Raw genomic sequence first — 13,597 nt, 5'->3', positions numbered from 1 at the left:
ACCAAGGGGTGCTGGTCGGACCACCTCCCTCCAGTGGGAACCAGAACACAACTGTGATCCAAGGGGCTCTTGCAGCTGAGTCCCGGGGTGCTGGGGTGACATGTGGTGTCCAGTGGCTGTCGGTCCTGGCCGAGGAGGGGACAGAGAGGTCCTGGCAGCTCAGAGCTTGGGGTAAGAAAGATCATGCAAGAAGAGCAAGGGATGGCTGAGGCTTCTCCCAGGGTGTGAGAGTTGGAGGTTCTACCCCCTCAGGTTGGGGACTGAAAATCTTTGACTTCCCAGTGGCCAATGACAAAGCCAGTCTTCTCAGCAGAGCTCTTCTGGGTTTTGCTGTTGTGCTGTGCAGGACCCAGCTGTGTGACAGGCAGGAGTGAGGCACTTGGCCAGGCAGCTCTGGGTGTGCAGTCAGCCGAGGGAAGGCTTGGTTTGAAAAGGAAGCAGCCAGTGAGTGAAGTGTCTCCAGGTGTGCACACTCAGCTGTGCTTTTGGGATGGAGGGCTTGAATTCAGCATCTGCCCTGCCCTCATAAGCCAGTGTTAGAAATCTAAAACATTTTTTGAAAGTTTTCTTAGACTTTGACAATGGAAACGTTTCCCATGTGAGACAGCCTATCAAATGGAAGAGGAATTTTTCCTCTCTTACTTATCTCCATTACTCCTTCCCCACTCTCCCGAACAGTACAGTAGGTCAGTAAATGGAGTTCTTAGATCAGCTAGTCATAGGATTATGAATCACCAAAGGCAGTATAAGATAACTAGCATTTAGATCTTTACAGGACTAGAAGGAAGGACTGTACAAGTGATGTGGTCTATTTGGTTAAGCAGAGTAACCCACAGAGAATGAACAGACATTTTTTAAAATCCAGATATGGGTTGCTAAGGCTGCACGGCTCACTCTCCTGAAGCTGTGCATAAGCAGACCCAAAACCTTCAGTAGGCTCTTAGAGACATGAACTCTGTTACTGACAGTACTACAACTTGGACCAATTAATGTCGTTACTTTCACATCCTGCTTCAGCTTGCAGAAGACCTTCAGAAAGGCTAGACTTAAAGCAATATATCAGAGTTCCCAAACAGACAATCAGGAATTTGCACACATACAGCTTGGTTACAAAGTTTCCTGAAAATGAGTAGTAGTGTTTCTTCTTCATGAGAGAGCTTAAACTATAAGATCTATAAAATATGACCATCAGGATTTCACTATGCATTTTTTACTAAACTAAAATTAAGAGATCAAGACTGTCTGTGATTTGCCTAGATAAAAAATAATCAGCAAAGAAGTATAATTGAAAATGTATACAGGCCTGCCAGAGGAGGAAAACAATTGAAACTAGCTGGGGATTTTTTAATATGTGAGTTCTTGCTCTAAAATATCTAAGTATTACTGGGGAAGAAAGGAGACGTAGAAATTACCTTCTCAGTCCCTCCACACGTAAGGAAAGTGTCGCTTATCTCCTACAGGAAGGACCTGAGCAATCACTAGTACATAAGGGAGTATTTCCAGGGATTGTAGTTAGTTGTGAGCAGAGACTCATGGATCACACCATATAGGACCTTCACATTCTGTGCATCTAAATTGTCTGGCAACTAGGCACTACAAAAAAATACATCCATTTGATTTGTCGTTTTAACTTATGGTGAGCACTACAAGTTGAACTTAGATGGAGTGAGATGGCTGTAACTTGTGCATAAGACTAAGGAACTAACCAGACATCGAGTGGTGTAAGGGCATCTGACATCTGCTTGAATGATTTGATATGAAGACATATCAGCAAATTTTTTAAAACTTTCATCCGTGTCCTGACTGAAATTTTGAGGAAATCACTGAGGTATTGTGTATTGTCAGGGACGCACACCCCAAAAAATGGGTATTTCCTGTCTGTTCTCGTTGCTCTGGGATTACAGGTGGTGAGCTCCACCCTCACAAGCAAACAAGACCTATAATAATCTGATTAGGAGACAAAAGAACCTTGCTCATGTGGAAGCACTGGAAGATTTCCACAGGAGCTGGACTCGTTTAGATGCGTCCATCCAGTAAATGCACCAGCCTCGCCAGCAGATACAGACAGCTGTTAAAATGAAAAGTGTAAGACCCTTCATAGGTCCTACATAGGCGGAAGTCTCTGGAATCAATTGCATAGAGGCGCACAGTGCTGCTCAAAAAGGAACAAGCTGTTGTTAAATGGAAGATTAACTTTCAACTGAGCTCCTTTTACCATTTGTTCTCTCAAACATTGTTTTACAACTGAAAGTTTAAAATATCATGTCAAGAAATTGGTACTGATTCATTTTTTGGGATATTTCTAAAAGTTAGCAAAATTCATTGTATGGTTGCAGACTTATGGGTTTGCCTTTTTCCTTAACATTCTAATTATGAAGGTTCTTCAAAAATGTACTGGCCTTTGAGGTGTCCTTACAGGCTACACCTACTGAACTTGTCTATTTTTCTGTTAGTTTGGTTGTAAAATTAAGGTGATTGCAAATTTATCAGGCCCATCAAGGATAGGGTTGAACAGTAAACTGCTCAGTGCTTAGCATTAAAAAATTCAGTGCAAATAAAATGAATGAAAGTATAAATTCAGTAAGCCCTGCTGGAGAGAACAGTAATTAAAACCTTTCCCTCAGTGTGAAGAAAAATAAGACATATTTAACACTTAAAATTTCATTTGAAAACTGTAATAGCATGCAATTTTATTTTTCCAATTCTGATCCACCAAAAATTCCCTGCTTTCCACAGATGCTATTAAAATAAATATATTTTAAGCAAGAAAAAAAAATATTTATAGTAATGACAGCTGTGACAGAGTATGTGATGTTAATCACAAGATAGACTTGAATTCCCAGCACAGGTTTAGAAAGGAAAGACCTTTGCCACTTGGATTAGATTTGAAGATGTTGCAAAAGAAAAAGAGATCAGAAGACAATACATGTGAAAGAGAGTAAGAGGAAAAGAGTTTATTGTTTCTTTGCCAGTGAGAATGTCTGTGTATGATTATCATTTGTAACCATATACTCTAATGTTTCTTTCTAGAGACTAATAATGATATTAATGAAAGGTCATAGGAAGCTTATCCTTGAAAGCCCATGTTCTATAGGAGAGGAAACTTCTGCAAAGAAAATCATGGCGTTTAATCTTCTAGCCACTCCTATGAGTGCCTGTGAAAACTTCTGGGCTACACAGCATTTCTTTGCTACCTTTCTGAAACATTTACGGTATTTAACAATGGGCAGCTATTGGAATGCTAGTTCTTGGTAAAGGACCTGCTGAAAAAAGACACAACCTTAATGCGAAAAAAGAAAATTAAATTGATCCTGTCCACTCCTAACTTTCTCCTCATCCTGTTACTGTCTCTGCAGGGCTGGAATCCACTGCAGCTGAAAGCAAAGCACAGCACAGTCAAAAAGAGAAAAGGCAGAGGGAGGGCAGTGTCTGGATAAAGAATGTGCTGGACAAGGTGCTGCAGTGCTGACATTTCCCGTGGAGAAGAAGAGACTCAGGCATGCTGAAAACAAAACCATCTTGAGAAAGTGATCAGGCAGCTGCCTCACCCTCTGCCAGCCCTAAAGATATGACTTCTCCTCCATCAGCCTCTGTGGTAGCAGACAGAGAGAAAGAGAATACCTAGCAACACATCACAGTCAAAGTGAAAATACGTACATAGACACAAATTTCCAGCCTATGACCAGGCAGAATCTCACATGGAGTTTTACTTTTAGATTTACATTGTGATCTGGAGACTTGAGTATATAACATTCCAGTGTAGAAGGAGATTTCACAGCCTTTTGTCCATAGGTTTCAAGGTGTTCATTAGTGGAAGAAACCTTATGGTCAGTGTTCAGGTGTCAGAAGCTCCTGCCAAAAATAAAACTAGGAAAAAAATTATCACAGGCCCCAAATCTGTATATAGCACTCACCCATTCTGTTCTACAACTTGAAAGATGTGACTGAAGCGGGACACTGCTGATTTCTTACATTCAGCTAGGAATGTCTATACATCTTCTCTAGGTTAAATCTTACTATAAACAGGTCACCCAATGGCAAACATCGAATTTCAGTACAATAGAGAGTAAATTGTGAGGTCCCATTTTTCCTTTTATTACAGTGCAGCAGTGTAGTTCTGTGCAATTTGTCATTTTTACACGGTCATTAAATACCTTTGGCAGTCTCATTAGCTTCCACTTTTAACTAAGTTTCCCAGCCAGTCCAAACAATTTCACATGTCTTGGGGAGATTTGTTAAATCACTAGGTCATCCGCCTCACAGGCAGTAGGTTAGGAAGTACTAATTTATAGATTCACTCCAGTCATAAAGGAACCTCCAAAAGTTGGGTAACATCGTGCCTTGTACTGAAAAATTGTGACTTCTGAGTTCTGTCATGTAACTTTTCCTGGAGATTGGCTGCTGTGGCATTTATTTCTTACTGACTGTATCTTTGGAGAGCATTAATTCAAGCCAGTAAGCATTAATAGATTCCAATATAACACTGATTGTACTTGTATGATGAACATGTCCTCTGATGTATGCCTTGCAAGATTTTATTGTTTATACAGTGGCATGGCAAGGGGAGGGCACAGGTAGAAAGAGATTCAGGGGGATAACAAGATGCACTGCAGAGTGAAATTGGGTGTAGATAAGTACATTACTACTGCCACTAGATGAAGATTAAAACCATGACTCCAAGTGACATACTTATCTCCCTCTCAGCATGGAGCTCATAGGATAAAGCAAACAACCCCTCCCAGTGAGCCCTGGGAGACTGGAGAGAGCTCAGTGCTGCTCAGCTTCTGCTCCGGTAGGAAACCTCCTCCTGTGGGTCGATGGCCTGGAGAGCAGAGTCACGTCCCACACAGACAGCAGGGTCTCCTGTGCCTGGGGACAGGTCACTTCGGCTGCTCCTCTTCAGGTGATCGAGGTCCCTGATGCCACAACCAGGAACTGGGAGGTGCTCAGGGCCTGGGAGAGACCAGGAATGTCTGCATGTATGTGCTGCCTTCTGACAGGCCATGGGCCTGCATGAACTAAGCCCGGCTGCAGCTAGGAGAGCAGAGGTGAAGTGCATGTGTGCCTGTCCCACCCATTGCATGAGCAGGGAAAGGGTTGGCATGCAGTGCAAGGAACATCCCACCAAGGACAGGTCACGGTTGGGTGCGTGAGGGCAAGAAGAATCAGTGGGGAAACTGAGATGGGGTAATGCAGGATAGGGTATGTAAAAGAGGAAGAAAAAATTAGTTATGAGCCTCTGTGGAGTGACAGATCATGGAGAGAGAAGATGCAGTAATGTGGGTGTGTCGTATATGTGAAGTTGATGCAGCAAAAGTTTTGCTGGAATGGAAAGGACTTGAGCTGACGTCAGCTGTCACACCTATAGGAATCCCAGAGGCAAACTCATTAGAGCATGATTCAATTCAGAATAGAGTGGAATGTTCTTTAGTCACTGATTAACACTCTCTAACATTTCTTTTTCAGTCTCAAAGAGCAAAAATTACAACATGAGCTGTTTCCTTCGGAGATGAAGATTGAGAATTGTGATGAAATAGTGTCCCATTCCATGCTGATTTGTAAGACTGCTGCAGTCCCACATTTCTTACACATACACCATTTTGGAGTGAAGTGCATTTTGTGTTTATGACACGTGGGAGTGCAGTGCAGTCTGTGCAGTCCCACCTTGTGAGAAGTTGTCCTGGCACCTAACTTAATTGCAACAAAGTCAAAAGGCAGGTCAGGGAAATGAGAAATTCTTGCTGAAACTCTCTCTATCTTTCTGTGAAATGTCATTTCAGTGTTTCTTTGTGACTCCCTCACTGAGAGGCTGGGCCTCAAGAGGTTTCTGCAGAGCAAACGCAGCCAAAAGTGCTTTCCTACCAGGCCATAACTACATTCATTGTCCTATAGGTATATAGACAGAATCATATTCAGACTGTTTGTGGAAGGCTATCGTCCACTTTGAGTGGTTGGAAATGTCAAGCACAAGTCAGTAAGAAACATCTCATCACATGATTTTCAACAAAAGCAGCTACTACTATTAAAATACCACAACTTCCAGAAAATCCTGTTGAAGATACAAGTGGCTGCCTTCTGCACTGGGCTACTCAGGCACAACTCTAGGGCTGCAGGTTAACTTCAAATTTGATCTTGGGACATCTGTATCAAAGAAGGCCTCCCCTGCAGATGTTCATTGCATGTGACAGCTGTCACTAGGGACAACAGATCTGGCTGGCTGGGTAGGAAGGCATCAGTTCCAGCAAAAGGAAGAGCAAAGCTGAGGTAGAGCAAAACGAAAGAAAAAAGGCATTTCACCTGCCTAGCACTCTGCTCCCAAGAAGTAACCTCCTCGCCTCCCACTTCAAATATTTGACTTAAGGCTGGTTCCTACTGACACATGACAGAAATCCTGCATCCCTTCATTTTCCACAGTGAACTTGAATGGCAGATCTAGGGAAACAACACCAGAACAGCTCTGACCTCTGAAGAGCATGGGGACTATTGACTGGCAGCTCACAATTCATTCCCTCCCCACTTGCCTCTGGAGACCCATGTTAGAGGAGCTGTGTCCAGACTGTCTGTGTGTCACTGGACACCTGTACCTCGTGTTCATACCATTCGGACGTGCCCATTGCAGGAAACAGCTAGGTTTCCATAGCAGAAGTACACAGTAAATATAAGGTCTGTGTCTAATACTTAAATTCCTTTGCTAACAGTCCCTGAAACATATTAATGTTCTAATATATACTTATGGAAAACAACATTGAAAGGTTTGTCACTAAAAAAATTGTAACAGCTGATCTTTAGTCATGCCTTTCAAGTTAGGATGTTGATTCTTTCCAGAGACTAACTGCAGTTCTCCGCTAGACATGGCAGCATGAACCTATGTCACTTTGTATCTTGTCCTTTCTACTAAAACAGTACAAACAAATGACTTTTAAAATTTGCTGAGGGCTCAGAGTGACTCTGACAGAATCTCCGCTAACCTCAGAGTATATAGGACCGAAAGCATATAAATACAATTCTCTCTGCCCTGTGTATCTTTCTGGGACAAGCCCTTTTCTCCAGTATAGGTTTCAGATGTGGGATTTTTAGTTGTCTGGGTTCAGCAAACTCTGCAAACCTTTCCAGTCTGTTGGACATCCTTCTAGCTGATACTTTTGAGACCTGACTGTGTGCCTGCTCCCTGCTATTCTGAGCAGCCTGCTGCAGGCTCCTGCATTAAGATCTCTTCATGCACCCCTGTTCTCCCCTTCGCTCTGCAAGTTACCTCTCATCTTCCTGTCCTGTTTAACTGCTATCAGCTAAGGTCCAGTCTTCCCTTCAGAAGACTTCGCCTGACCCACATTGAAGCAGCCAGGACAAGGCTTTCCCACCTCCTTCCCAGTCACAACCTTTTAACAAATACCACTCCATTGATTGCAGTGGAGGGCAGCAATATATCAGCTTTTCGAGGGACATCCTGATATTTCATCAGTTCCAATGTTTTGACAATACATTACAGACACATACAGCCCGTAGCCTCCAGAAATTAAACACAAAAATGGGCATTACAATTAGACTTTGTAAGTAAAACCTTTAGGCTGTTCAGTCTCTATGAGGTCTTTCAAAGACATTTAACTGAAATATCATCTGTTGTGCTTTCATCATATTTTATGATTATTTTTAGACTGCAGGGTGGCCAGCACGCATTGCAGTTCTGTTGGTCAGGAACTTACCACTTGAGAAGGTTATTTGATTTCCATTGAAGGAAACAAGAGGCCTAGGATTCAGTGTAAGACATTTACCACAGAACATTTTGAATAAATATTGAGACAAAAGTGTACTGTACTGTCCTGTTCTACACAGAAGGATGATCAGCTTCCATAATGACCAGAGATCCTGGAGTTGCATTTTACACATCCCTGTTGCTTTACTCTGGATCACACTTCCTCTAAATGTGGATAGTCCAGGAGTTCTCCACAGATCAACTAATGTTTCGTTCTTTTCTGTGGAGTGGGTAAAACATAGGGTTTGGTCACTGGTTCTTGACAAAATACTGGTCACCTGTTCAGATAACCAAGTGATTTCCAGGTGATGTGTGAATAGACTGAGATTAGTTGTATAAGATGTTTTCTTGAGAAATCCATACTTCATAGCACAAAATACCCTTTCTCCAAAGTTGCTATGCAATTCCTTTGCATCCCAAGCACTTTCAGATCTAAAGCCTGTCTATGCAAGTAAAGCTAAAACTCTTAAGATTTAAACATTTTAAATAATTCTCTCCATTCTGATTATAGAAGTAGCTTAGTTTCAGTAGATTGAACCCAGAGAAACAACACACCACCACCTAATCCAAATGCTACAGCTGGAATACATACACATTTCTTCTTGTCATGAAAACAGGTTATTTAACACATGGTTTTAGGAAGTGGACAGAGTTACTAGAATAATTTTTTGAGGGAACGAGACTGCTAGGATGTGACAAGCCTTTAACTAAAGGAATCAAATTATCAACACGCAACAAAATAGGTTGTCCTATAATGCTGAATGGCTCACAAAACACAAAAATAAGCACCCAAGTTTCTGTTTAAAAATGAAAGATGTTCAGTATTTTTTACTGTTTAGTCTTAGTTTTTACACTAATCTTGAAAAAAATTCTTGCTGGGATTTGCAGCTTGCAAAGGCTGTTCTCAGCTATGCTGTTAATATTTATAAAACATGCCAAGAGGTAACTTGGTGCCTGTGGATCCTTAATGAAAAGGCTGACACGGAATGTGTAGCCTCCTACTGAAGATCCCTGGGTAAAATAAGACCTCTCAGGAATGCTGGCATGAGACAAGCAGAAATGCCGGAACACTGATTCTCTGGTGCAAAGCTCCTCATTCTGACACTTCTGCTAAGATGTGGCTGGATGCTGGATCATGGAGATGGTAAGGACAATTTTCACATAAAACATTATTTTAGTTCTACTGAAAGGTGGGCATTGTGTTGAATTAAATGGGACGTGATGAGTGCTTTCTCTGCTCCTGGCATAGCGTATCTAGTCTGGGGGATTGTTTGTTGTTTATCTGGGTAAGACTTGTCATTCAGGGATTTGAGACATCATTCTAGATGAGCAGTGCTAAAAAGCATGGAGTAGCAAAGGAGTTAGGGATTATTTCTGGGGAAAATCCAGTCATAGGCCTAACAAATAAAAGACTAACTAACCTGGTAATATGTAAGCTATGTTAGGCCAGTTACTGGTTTGGCTATTGCAAAGACAAAACACAAGTGAGATAAACTTTGTGTCTGTTGCTGTTCAGAACCTGTTTGTATCTCAGGCCAGCTATGAGTGGACTGAGATGGCCTTGCTGTCTTCTGATCCTGTTCCTTTGATTGGAGACTGATTTCTGCCATGTTTGATGCAGTTGTTATTTGACCTCACAGCAGGGGGAAAAAAAATGTGACTTTTGCTTGGGAAGTTTCAACAGCAGATTTTAAACCCAGGAATGTCTTTACTTTGCTCTGATGACACCTAAGTAGCTTCCCACTGAGTAAAAGTCTTGCAAAGAGAAGTGAAGAGGGATGGCAAAATCAGCTAGACATTAGAGACTCTGAACACATAGCACTTTAAGATTTAAAGAGTAACAGCTCTTGAGTGTGCATGAGATTTCTATGGTTACTGAAATTCCTCCTATCTCCACAGCAAATGTCAGAGAAAGATATGTGAGTAGTAGCCCACGGCCAAGGAGGTGACATTCAGGATGCCCTTTCCATCACATGCCGAAGCAGCTGGACAGCTTCAGTTACAGAACAGGTGAGTGGGGCGGGCAGGCTCTCAAGACGATGGAAGGGAAAGGAAAAGATAAAAAGAGTTGGAGAATAACATGAAAGGAGAAGAAATAAGGACAGCAATATAAACTAAAATCACCAGACTCTTGATTAATTGGCATGTCTCTCTGTTGACAGTACATCTGTGAGGGAAGCAGGGAGAGGTTTTACTATGGAGACAGATTTGTTTAGATTTTCGCAAGTAGCTTTTTGTTGCTATAAGTGGTTGTTACAATTATATCCAAAACTTTTACCTATTATCTTCATGAAACAAGAAAGACTTCTGAAAATTAGAACTATTTACATAATGCAAGGCATTCTCAAGAGCAGAAAGAGTCTGAAGTATTCACACCATGTGAGATGTTTTCTATTGGTAATCCTCACATTCATTAGTTACAATGAAAAAGAGGATTCTCAAAACTTGCTTTCAGGTTGGAGAATAATAGGATAACACTTCTTACTGGAGGATGGGATATATTAGCATTCATGCAAAATTAGCCTATTTTAATATTAGCCTAACCAGCTAAAAGTGCAATGGCCTTTTGTCACTGCCATGCCAGGTAGTACAGACCAGTCCCTTCGGCCCCCTGACAAATCCCTCCAGTTGGCCATGTGTTCCTGAAGCACGGCTCTCAGAGCAGAGCCATCCCATGACCTCACACTGCTGTCTGGCTCACACGTTAGCTAAGCTTGGACTTTACCTCTTTGGATTCCAAGTCCAAAGCCTTCATGTGTGCTGAACTGTATGTCTCCCAGCAGTACCATGTTGATATTGGGGCTGTGCTGCTGCCATGGTGGGGCTGGGGGGGTGCGTGTTCTGTGGGAGGTGTAAGAGCACTGTCATGACACCTGAGCAGCAAAACTCAGGTGCTAAGTGATTTCCTGCTTGCCCGGGGTTTGACGGGGAGCTCACGGAGTGAACTGTCACCAAAGAGTGTCTGACAGGAAATGTCTTCAACCATTTGTGCTACTATTGCTGGAACACTGCTCTTGCACTCCGGAGATCCCCTGCCCATCCCCATATGGGACAGAAGCTCTGCTCTACTTGAGCCCATTAACTGCATCTATTTTAAACTTTTTTCTGAGAGGTCCTTCTTCATGTCCGTTATGAACCAACATCTTTTTCAGGACCTTTGCACTAGTACTGATCAGATGACAGTTTAAAAATAGAGCATCAGTGTTAAGCAACCCCTGACCTCCTCACATAGCAGATAATCACAAGCCAAGAAAAAGAAAACTATACTTTCTTACTGGTGTTCTACCTGTGTCTTAATAAGGTAATAGATCATATTCTCAATAAATCTGCACTGTCATTCAAGCACAGGACAATATCAAAAGATGGCTTTAGGAAGAGCACAACTTGACAAAGATATTTAGTTCAGATTGAAAATTACAGCAAGTTGCAAGGATCCTAAAAAAATAACCTGCGCAATTTAACATTCTTTAGACTGATGTGATCTCAAAATCCTAAAGAATACAATAATTTTCAAGTAAGGCAGATCACATATTTAAAGCATTTCTAAATTATGGTAAATGTTTTTATGATTCTATTTCGTTCAAAATATATTTTCTAAACTAAATGTACTGTTTCTTTTTTTCATATTATTATCAATCCAACCCACTGAAATATTACTTTTTTCCTATTAGAGCAACAATAACATCCAAACACAAATGTAGACCAAAAAATGCCTAGAAATCTTCAAAATTACCAAGATGTCCTTTTTTTTAATGTTTACTTATGATACATTATAATCCTCACTTCCTTTCCTTCTCAGTTCAACAGACATAAACCATGTATTTGTCCATCTCATCTAGTCTTTTCCAAAGTAGTTTTCTTCTCTTCATAAAACCTCCTTCTGAAAATTTGAGACAATTGCTCCAGTTTCATAGAGCTGCTTTTAATCCTGATCCCATTTCGCCTGCCATAGTGGTTGAATGCTCCTCTCCCACAAGCTCTCAGGCCCTTCACAAAGTCTGCAATGTGACAGCCATACAAGGTAACCACAGCAGGTAGTCATGATAATCATAGAATCATTTAGGTTGGAAGAGACCCTCAAGTTCATTGAGTCCAACCATAACCTTACTCTGGCATTAAACCATGTCCTTAAGAGCCTCATCTCCACATCTTTTAAATGCCCCCCAGGGATGGTGACTCCACCACATCCCCATGCAGCCTGTTCCAATGCCTGAAAACCCCTTCCGGGAAGAAATGTTACCTAATATCCAACCTAAACCTCCCCTGGCACAACCTGAGGTCATTTTCTCTCGTCCTATTGCTTACTACTTGGAAGAAGTGGTGTGGTTCAAATAGCAGCTCATGTGGCAGATATACGGTGAGGTTCCCCAGTGTGGAACTGAATGCCTTTGCTTTAAAAGCCAACAGAAATCCCAGGAGGAGATGCCCAACTGCTCTTTACTGGCCATTATGGATCTTATCCCAGAGGCTCTTGGCCCTGGAGACCCAGGTCTCTGGCAGGTTCATGCCAGGACAGCCTGTTACTGTCTCAGTAGCTGTATCATGAAGGAAATGTCACATTCTGGCCACAGGTTCCTTGGAGGGAGATCAGCAGAGCCAAGGGCATGAAGCACAGCTCGCCTAAATAAGGCAAGAGTCTGTTCTTGGCCTTCCAATGCCTTCTTCTGCTGCAGTCATAGCTAGCTCATTGCTACATGCCAGGGCAGAAGAAGAGTAGGGCACTGCAGATGGAGGGCACTTCTGTGCCTGCAGCCTCAGACAGACACTCCCAGACTGGACCGTCCCCTCTGGGACAAGGACCTTGTCTTTGGGGGTGGGTGTCACCCACCTCCTGTCTCACCTGGGGTCTGCACGTGCTGCCACTGTGTAATTAGCATTAATTGGATGGGGAATCTTTGAGCATGTCTTCATTCATGCTTCGTGTCAAACAAAAAAATGTTATAGAAGCAAATCTTCCTGTTGTCCCACACTTTGGTTTGCAGGACAGGGGTGCACCTCAGACAGGTATTCACCTCTAGCGACTCTCACCTGCTCTGCTCACTAAGGGAGAGACAGCCTGTGCTATAAGTGTGTGTTAGTTACTGACCCTCATTCTCACAGCGGCCCTGTCTCCCAGAGAGCCGGTCCTGCTGATATGTCCCTGAGGGAAAATGGACTCTGATGTGTGATTGCTCTCACCCCAGACCCAGGCTTCCTCTGCACGAGGAAACCTCAAGACAGAAGAGTCAGATGTGAGAGATGAGGGGCAGGATTTCTTCTTCACACTGTAGTCCTGCTCTGTTTTTGTGTGTGAACAGTGAAGGTGGGCTTTGCTTGGGTTCATAATGCCATTTTGGGAATGACTTATCTATACTTGAGGCCGCAATGGGCTTTCTTTGTTGTCCTTGCTGGCCTAAGAGTCTATGAGGTCCTCATCTGTGGAGGCTGGATCTCCTGGTCATCCTACAATGGCTGAAGGTGATCCAGAGCCCTGGGCTTCTCCTGGTACCTGCCCAATGAAGGCCCAGCCAGATCACAGCTGTCAGAAGAGGTGCTACAGTTGCTCTCCTTAGGCTTCTCTACCAGGTGTGTGGTAGAGTTGGCAGGGCCATTGGTGCTGCCTGTTGTTCTTTTGATAGTCACACACTTCCGAGCCCCTCCATGATGCCATTTCTGGGCAGAGGGTCCAGTGTAAATGAGGCTCTGCACATTGACGTGTGGCTGCTTCTTTCAGCTCAAAGTCTTTTCTTTCAGCATTGATGACCCTACCCAGGCCTTTCTTGATCCATTCCACCTGTCTTAGTTCTGTCCCAGAGGTGAACACATGAGACTGGCTGACCCACCTGCTTGGATTTCAACCTTTCTGGT

The 13,597-nt window shown here is 42.7% G+C and overlaps 1 long non-coding RNA gene across 1 annotated transcript in view; it reads left to right on the top strand.

The window, feature by feature from the left end:
• Positions 1-8,803: 8,803 nt before the first annotated feature.
• The window catches only part of LOC309447055, a 75,201-nt gene continuing 70,407 nt past the window's right edge, over positions 8,804-13,597 (top strand). Inside the window, exons 1-2 of the long non-coding RNA XR_014185552.1 lie at positions 8,804-8,894; positions 9,650-9,760. This is a non-coding gene — a long non-coding RNA (uncharacterized lncRNA). The remainder of the gene's footprint in view (positions 8,895-9,649; positions 9,761-13,597) is intronic.

The sequence above is a fragment of the Streptopelia decaocto genome (genome assembly GCF_964273445.1).
Source record: "Streptopelia decaocto genome assembly, chromosome: 16".
NCBI classification, from domain to species: Eukaryota; Metazoa; Chordata; class Aves; order Columbiformes; family Columbidae; genus Streptopelia; species Streptopelia decaocto.
Note: the sequence above shows the minus strand (reverse complement) of the source record. Positions and strands in the feature narration are given on the sequence as shown.